This window comes from Sciurus vulgaris (assembly GCF_902686455.1).
Source record: "Sciurus vulgaris genome assembly, chromosome: 1".
In the NCBI taxonomy this organism is placed as follows: Eukaryota; Metazoa; Chordata; class Mammalia; order Rodentia; family Sciuridae; genus Sciurus; species Sciurus vulgaris.
This window is the reverse complement of record NC_136461.1, coordinates 47,130,646-47,138,288: the sequence shown is the minus strand read 5'-3', so window position 1 is coordinate 47,138,288 and position 7,643 is coordinate 47,130,646. Positions and strand designations below refer to the sequence as shown.

The 7,643-nt window shown below is 37.1% G+C and overlaps 1 protein-coding gene across 9 annotated transcripts in view; it reads left to right on the top strand.

Moving 5' to 3' along the window:
* The first annotated feature begins 527 nt into the window (after positions 1-527).
* Positions 528-7,643, top strand: part of OMA1 (OMA1 zinc metallopeptidase) — a 128,875-nt gene continuing 121,759 nt past the window's right edge. For 8 of the 9 annotated variants that reach the window (XR_013757531.1, XR_013757532.1, XR_013757533.1 and 5 more), the window contains exon 1: positions 553-600. The gene's annotated coding sequence lies outside the window, so the exon portion shown is untranslated. The other variant, XM_079101981.1, reaches the window with a different exon arrangement.

The window sequence follows — 7,643 nt, the reverse complement described above, 5'->3', positions numbered from 1 at the left end:
TGATATCTGTCTCAGTCTATCTAGCTCAGTCTAGCTCACACTATTTTGTAGTTGGCTATTTTCAACTAATTTTCAGACACTTCAGGTTATATTTCATCTTTCTGAGAATGTGTCACTCCAGAAATCCTGTGAAAGCAGAGTTCCCATACTCCAAGACTACTACCTGTGTAGCTTCTGAACCAAGAAACTTAAGTTTTTGGTAGCCCTCAAGTCTCTCTCCTTTTGGCCAGTACTGCTTTAGAATCTTCAGCCTGTACAGCCTTGCTCTGATCATTTTTTAAACGACCCAACTGGGCCAAAGCCAAGTATCAAGGACATGAGTAAGTTAACTCACTCCCCCGCAAATCACCCCGCCCAAAGCCACGTCCTCCTCCAACCACACGGGGGAGCTATGGCGCCATAGTCCGCACAGAGGCCGAAGTCCCCCAGGGAGGACGACTCTGGGCGGGAGTATTGACTGCCCGGGGTGGGCGGAGAAAAGGCTCGGGCCGAGCCGAGGGCAGGAAGTGGGGAGGCGGGGCTTCTCGGAGGGGTGTGCGCTTGCGCAGAGGTTGGGTCGGAGGAACCCGGGTTTCGCCACTGCTAGAGTCTGTCCTCACGGTGACGCCTTTGCCCTGTTCTTCCGTGTTGGGCGGGGCGGAGGGGAAGGGGCGCCGTGTGGGAGCTGGGGAGGGCAGGGCAGGGCATGGAGGAGCTCTGGGTGAGAAGGGGACCTGTGAGGACATGTCGGGGCTGGGTGGCGAGGCCTGGGGCGCGCGCGAGAGGGCAGGTGCGAGGGCACAGCCTGGTCCTCCCCCGACCGGGATGCCACGGCGCAGCGTTGGAAGTTGGCCCAGCGGCGGTGTTTTCCGGGAAGCTCCCTTCCTTCCCTCCCCCGCAGACTTTCCTTCTCACCAGCCGCTCTTTAAGTGTTGCTTGCTAACTCAGGATTGCGCGCCTCACCCGGACACCTTCACCTGTCCAAACCTTTCTGGTCGCTTAAGGCATCTCAGTGTCAGCCCCTCGCTCTTTTCTTCTTTCTGAAGGAAGAAAAAAGTTTTCCTGCCTATACTCGGCAATAAAAACCAGAAAATTTCCTGTGTAAACCTTTCTGTAGAGTTGTAATAGTTTCTTTATGAACTTGTTTATGAAATATCGCTTTTATACTATTTAAATGTCACCTGTGTGTGTTAAATGGAGCAACAGTTTTACTGTGCCATGCAAGCCTCAGCAGAAAATGTTAGTCCAGGGAGATGAAAGTATCTCATTGAAATTCAGGAGTTGATCGACTATAGTGACTCCGACCAAGGCCTTGTAACCCTCACTAAAAGGGTTTGGGTTCATATTCGTCATTCTTTGGCAGGGTGAAAGGGTGCAGTGTGGCATTTGGAAGCTTAAGAACCCTGTCTGCTGCCTTACAATTTTTTTAAAAAAAAAGATTTCCATCATGTGTGTACTTTGCTTGAATGATTATTTTAAAGTGCATGTCCTATTTTTGCCAATCTGACAGCTGTTTCCATAGAAACTAGAGAAGAAATAGTCATTTTCAGCGAGAGTTGTTAAAACTGTCTTCCAGTCTTTAGCTGTGAGTGCCAGTGAGTGCTGTACTTGCTCATTCTGATATGATACTTAAAGAATTAAGGATCTGAAATGTTCTTAGAGGCTAACTATTCAAATTGCTTAATTTTCTCACATCATTAATTTAGTAATCCTAGAAGTCTGCCTGCTATGTTTGTTGACCTGTCACAATTCTTTAAAAAGAATATGTCAGTCCTAATTCTTTCTTAGGTACTGTATTGTCTAGTGATTGGCTCTTTGAAAATGTATAAATAGATTTCTTCCCCCATTCTTTACCCTATTTTAAGGATAAACCAGGATTACAAAATATCAGGTACTATTTCTATATAAATGACACTTGATTGTCAGTGATATAAATGGTAATGATTTTAATTATATGTGGGTATTGTTTGGGGCTTTTTCTCTGTCAGTAGGATGCTTAAATTTTTTTTTTTTTCACACAGGTTATGAGGGATGAGCAGGAGTTTACTTGTCAAAGTTAAGCAGTATGAATAGATGCACATAGGCATGGATATGAGAGCTCTCTTTTCTGAGGGGTATAAGTGAAGCAGAGATTCTGAAATTTAGGAATGGGTGAAGGAAGGTTGGGAAAAGTGCCTGGAGAAGTAATGAGAGACAGCATTATGAAGTTTATTGAGGCCTATAGAAAACTAATGGAAGTAAAACAAAGTTGCTTGGTTTGGGGTTTACAAAAGTAATACATCCTGTAAAAATTTAAACTGCACAAAATATATAAGATGGAAATACTATATCCTATGACCACCATCCTGCCACCAAAGTAGTTGTTATGAATAATAATCTACCTTAACATTTACTTATTTTTTATACATTAGCATATATTATCATTACTATTCTTACAAATTGAGTAGGTTTTTTTGTTTTGTTCTCTTTAATTTCCCTACCACCCTGAATTATGTCTATCGTGTAGTAGGAACTCATTGAATAGTGAATGAATAAAGAAACGAAAGAATAATAAAATCCAGAGGACAAAAACTGAATGAAATATATGAATATTTGTGCAAGGTGGTCAAGAAACTTTTTTTTTTAATGTTGGTTGCCAGCATTTTACAATTGACAATTTTAAAGTCTGAATTTCTGCTGGCAGTTTTTAGACATTTGGGAACATTAAACTCAAATTCCATTATACTTGTATCTCCTTTTAATTAGAGATGAATCTGTGTTCACTTAAGTGTGGCTTTACTGATACTCACCTGCCTGAATCCCGCAAACCTGCTGTTCAGTATGATAACCACTGTTACACACGGTATGGCCATTTAACTTTAATTAATTAAAATTAAGCTAGCTAAAAAGTCTGTTCCTCAGATGTTTTAAGTGCTCAATAACTACATGTAGAGACTACCATATTGGACAGTACAGATGCAGAATATTTCCATCACCGTAGAAAATTTTGTTATGCAGTTACTGCTTTAGACCTTTCAGTTTGCCTCTCCTGCTATACAGTTTTTGCAAGTAGCATTTGTTGTAATTATTTCTTAAATTTGCATATTTATTTCTCATGACATGGATCTCCATTTTTTGACTGTCTAGTCTTTAGCACTGTATGATTTTATGTGAATTATGGCACTAGATTTTGTTGTCTGATCTGCATTTTAGAAAAGTTGCCTTAACTCGAGCTTGGGGAATGACCTGGAGTGGAAGAGATAGTGGCAAAATGAGGCCAAATGGTTGGAGAGTGTATCATAACCAATGCAGAGCCTAGGAACTGGATTGACAGGGTGTGAATACGCAGGACTGATTTAATGTGGCCTTAGATCTTTTGGATGTTAAAGTCACTGTAGAGATAATTCAGCATTTTCTGAAACTGTTGCAGTGCTGTAAATTGGGAAGTTTGTATAGAAGGAACCTTAAGGTGGTTTCAATAAAGAACATGTGTAATACTAAAATGTTATCATTTTGTATATAAATGAATGTGTAACTGTTTCAGACCATGTAAGTGTCTTAGAGATCATCTATTTTCAAGGTACTCAATGAAGAGAGGGAATTATTTTTGGAATAAAGTAAAAGCTTATGAAGCACAATTAAATGTAGAAAGTATACAGGTAATCACTTAGGACTAGAAAGTTCTTAATCATTCATTTTCTCTCTGTCTCTATCTCTTGCTGGCTTCATGGTCTGTCACTTGTGTCCTTTTTACACATGTATTCCTTTGTCCTTTCTGTATATCCTCTTGCAAAGCTTTTGGTTTGCAGTTCTTGCTTGTATACTGCTTTGTATTTCCCTAGCACCAGCTATATTCCCACTTTATATAAACCCATATATTCTTATGCTGGATGCTGTCTTATATAAAATTTTCTCTATATCAGATATCCAGTCTTAGCTCTGTGGTCAGTTGTAGGAGTCATTAGGGACAAACATGACTCTTTAGGTGCATCCCCTAAGTTGATGTTGTGATTGAGCAAGTATCTAAAGCTTATCTACCATAGTAAATCATCAGATTTGAACTAAAGGAAGGAAAATGGGTTTGTGCTGTTTTTGCAGTTTGATTTCCAGTAGAAGAACTTAAATAAATTTTGTCATTTGAAATAATTCTTCTGAATTTTTTTGTCTCTTTACATCTACCCAAATGGCATAAAGAATTATGGTTGTCTCAACTAGATTATAACCTCTGTTAGGGAAAATACTGTATATTATGCTGTTTCTGTAACTCCCATGCCACCTAGAGAAAGAAGAACTTTATTAGCTAAATACATGAGGATGGTTCCATTAGATTGTAACAGAGCTGAAAATCTCCAGTGGTCTATCTAGTGGCATTGTATCTCCTGTAATATGTTCCTGGCACAACGTGTTACTCGTCTGTTTGTTGTGATGCTGATATAAACAAACCTTCTCTGTGGGTCATATTAAAGTATAGCACCTATAGTAAATACAGTACATAGTACTTGAAAATAAACAGGTAAGTACTTCCAAGTTTTTCAAGAATCAGATATTCACCTACATCACCACAATTTCATTACCTAAGAAAATAAGTAATAATTGCCTAAAATAACTTTAAAAAACAAATCCAAATTCATATTCTCCTACTAGGTCTTTTAAAACTGTTTTTCTTCCAAACCAGGATGCAAAGATTGCATATTGTATTTGATTATTGTCTTTTTAGTATCTTTTAAAAGACAGTTTGATTGATATATAATTAATCTACAGTGATTTGTACATATTTAAACTGTACAGTGTAAGTTCTGACTTGTGGACTATTGTGAAGCCAAAACCGTAATCAAAATAGTGAACAAATTCATTATCCCAGCTCCTTGCAATGCCTTCCCCTACTCCTTTCTACCTACCCATCCTGAGGCAGTCATTGATCAGACACTATAGATTACTTTGTATTTTTTGCAGTGTATATTATAGATCTGGAATCATAGAGTATTGCATATACTTTTTTGGAGGGGTACATATGGCTTCTATCACTATATAGAAATAGTTATTTTTATATATTTTTCTTGTATTCTGGTAACTTATTAAATTCATAGCATTTTTCTTGTTGTTTGGATTTTCAGTATAGATGATCATGTTATCTAGAAGTAAAGACTGTTTTGCTGCTTTATTTCTGGTCTAAATATCCTTCCTTCCTTCCCTCCCCGCTTCTGTCTCTCTGACTGGGACCTCTAGTGCAGTGTTGAATAGAGGTGGTGAGAGCTGACATATGTGCCTCGTTCCTGGTCTTAGGGGGAAAATGTAGTCTTATCAATAAATGTACTATTGGTTGTTTTTGTATTGACTGCTTGTTTCCTCTTTTATGAGATGGAAGAAGTTCCCTTCTATTCCTAGTTTACTGGGAGTTTTTTTGTTTTTTTGTTTGTTTTTAAATCAGGGATGGATGTTGAATTTTATGAAATACTTTTTCTGTGTCCATTGAGATAGTTATGGGTTTTTCTTTCTCAGTCCATTAATAGGGTGAATTACATTGATTGGTTTATGAATGTTTAACCATCCTTGCATTCCTGGGATGAATCTCTCTCTTGATCATGAGGCTACTCTTTTATATATTTCTAAAATTTGCTAAGAACTTTTGTATCTAGGTTCCTGAGGGATATTACTTTATGATCTTCCTACAGTATAGTTGTCTGTCTTTGGTATCAGGGTAATGGTGGTCTTAGGAATGTGTTGCACACTGTTCTTTCCTTTTCACTTACTAAAAACATTTGTATAGAATTAATATTAATTCTTTAACTGTTTAATAGAATTCCTCAGTGAATTGTGAGGAATACATATTCCTCTACATGCATTTCCCACTAAGAGAGTGGGAAAATTGTTAATTAGACATTCAATTAAAAAAATAGAGCTCTTAGGTTATTTATTTCTTCTTGAGTGAGCTTTGGCTGTGTCTTTCAAAGAATTTATTCATTTTGTCTAAGATGTCAAGTTTGACATTTTCTCTTTCATTGGTTTTAAGAAATTATGATGTGCGTTGGAGTTGTTTCCTTTGGTTCATTAAACTTTGTAGATTTGTGGGTTTATGGTTTTCATTGAGTTTAGGCAGTTTTGGCCAATATTTCTTCAAGAACTTTTCATCTACCACTCTACCCCCCACTTTGGAGGATTCCAGCTATAAGGATATTATAGGCTGCTTGAAGTTATTCCATACCTCATTGATACCCTGTGCATTTTCTTTTTCAGCCTATTATCTCTCTGATATGTGTTCAGGTTCACAAGTCTTCATTTCTACAATGTCTAATTTGCTGTTTTAGCCTGTGTGCCTTTCATCTTGGACATTGTGGTTTCCTTATTCAGAAATTAAATGTAGGCCCTTTAAAAAATACATTCAGTGTCTCTACAGAACATGCTCAAATTTTCCTTTAACTACTTAAACATGTAAAATGTAGTTATAATTACTCCCTGAATATTCTTGTCTACTAATGCTGTTATTTGTATTATTTAGGAGTAAGTTCATTTCCATTGATTGATATTTCTCCTAATTATAGATCACATTTCCTACTTCTTGAGAGCCTAGTAATTTTTAATTATAAATTATACCTTGTTAAGTACTAGATCTTTTTCTGTTCTTACATCTGTTCTTGAGGTTTTTGTTCCCTACGGTATGTAGTTGTTATATAGAAACAGTCTGATCTTTTAGGTGTTTTTTTCTAGTCTGTTAGTTGGGATCAGAATAGCTTTCAGTGTCGGATTAATTTTTCAATAAGACTGAGGCCAAACCCTTGTGAGTACCCAGTTACCATGAATTGTAAGTTTTTCTACTTCAGTGGGTGAAAATGGACATTGCCCTATGATGTGTAGCCCTGTATTTATATATATTGTGCCCTCTATTCTTTTCAGGTAGTTCTTTCCAAGTGTTAGTGGTTTTTATTTTGTTTTACAAATATGCGCTGATAGAATTCATCTGAATGTGAGAGGGGGCTTCTCTGCAGATCTCTGGAATTCTCTCTGCAACTCTGTCTTTTCTTATTCTCTGTATTGTAAACTCTAGCTACCTGGGCCTACTGGCACATCTCTTCAATTTAGGGCAACCATTGAGCTTCACGTAGATTTCCCTGTCTGCATTGTCACCTGGAAACTCTCTAGGTAGTATAGTAAGCTGGGGTGAATATAGGGCTCATCTTGTTTGTTTCCCATCTTTCCCTCTTTCATTGTCTGATGATCATTAGACATTGTGATATATATTCTATTTTTTTAGGTGGGAGGATAAATCTGGTCCCACTTACTATTTTAATCCCAGTGAAAAGTCCTAGGATTTTATTTAAAAGAAATACATTTTTACTTTAAAAGACACATTTTATAAGTTAATTTTTTCTATCCCACTGCATACTTTCTTTCCCCCAGTTACTGCCAACTGATAAAATTTTACTAGTGTTTTTTAATACCTTGTTTATTCTTATTCCCCAAATAATTTGCTTTTAAAATAAAAATAGACTCCTCCCCAACAAAAGGTTAAAAATGAAGTGAAAAAATGCGAGTTTTTCAAGTACACATCATACAGTGATAGTATTATATATGTTCTGGTTTGTGTTGGTGAAAGTCATTGCCATAGGGATGATTAGTAGAAACCTAAGATAATTTAGGCTGAGATGTGGCAAAAGAACAACCATCACATGTGTTTCATAAATATTGTA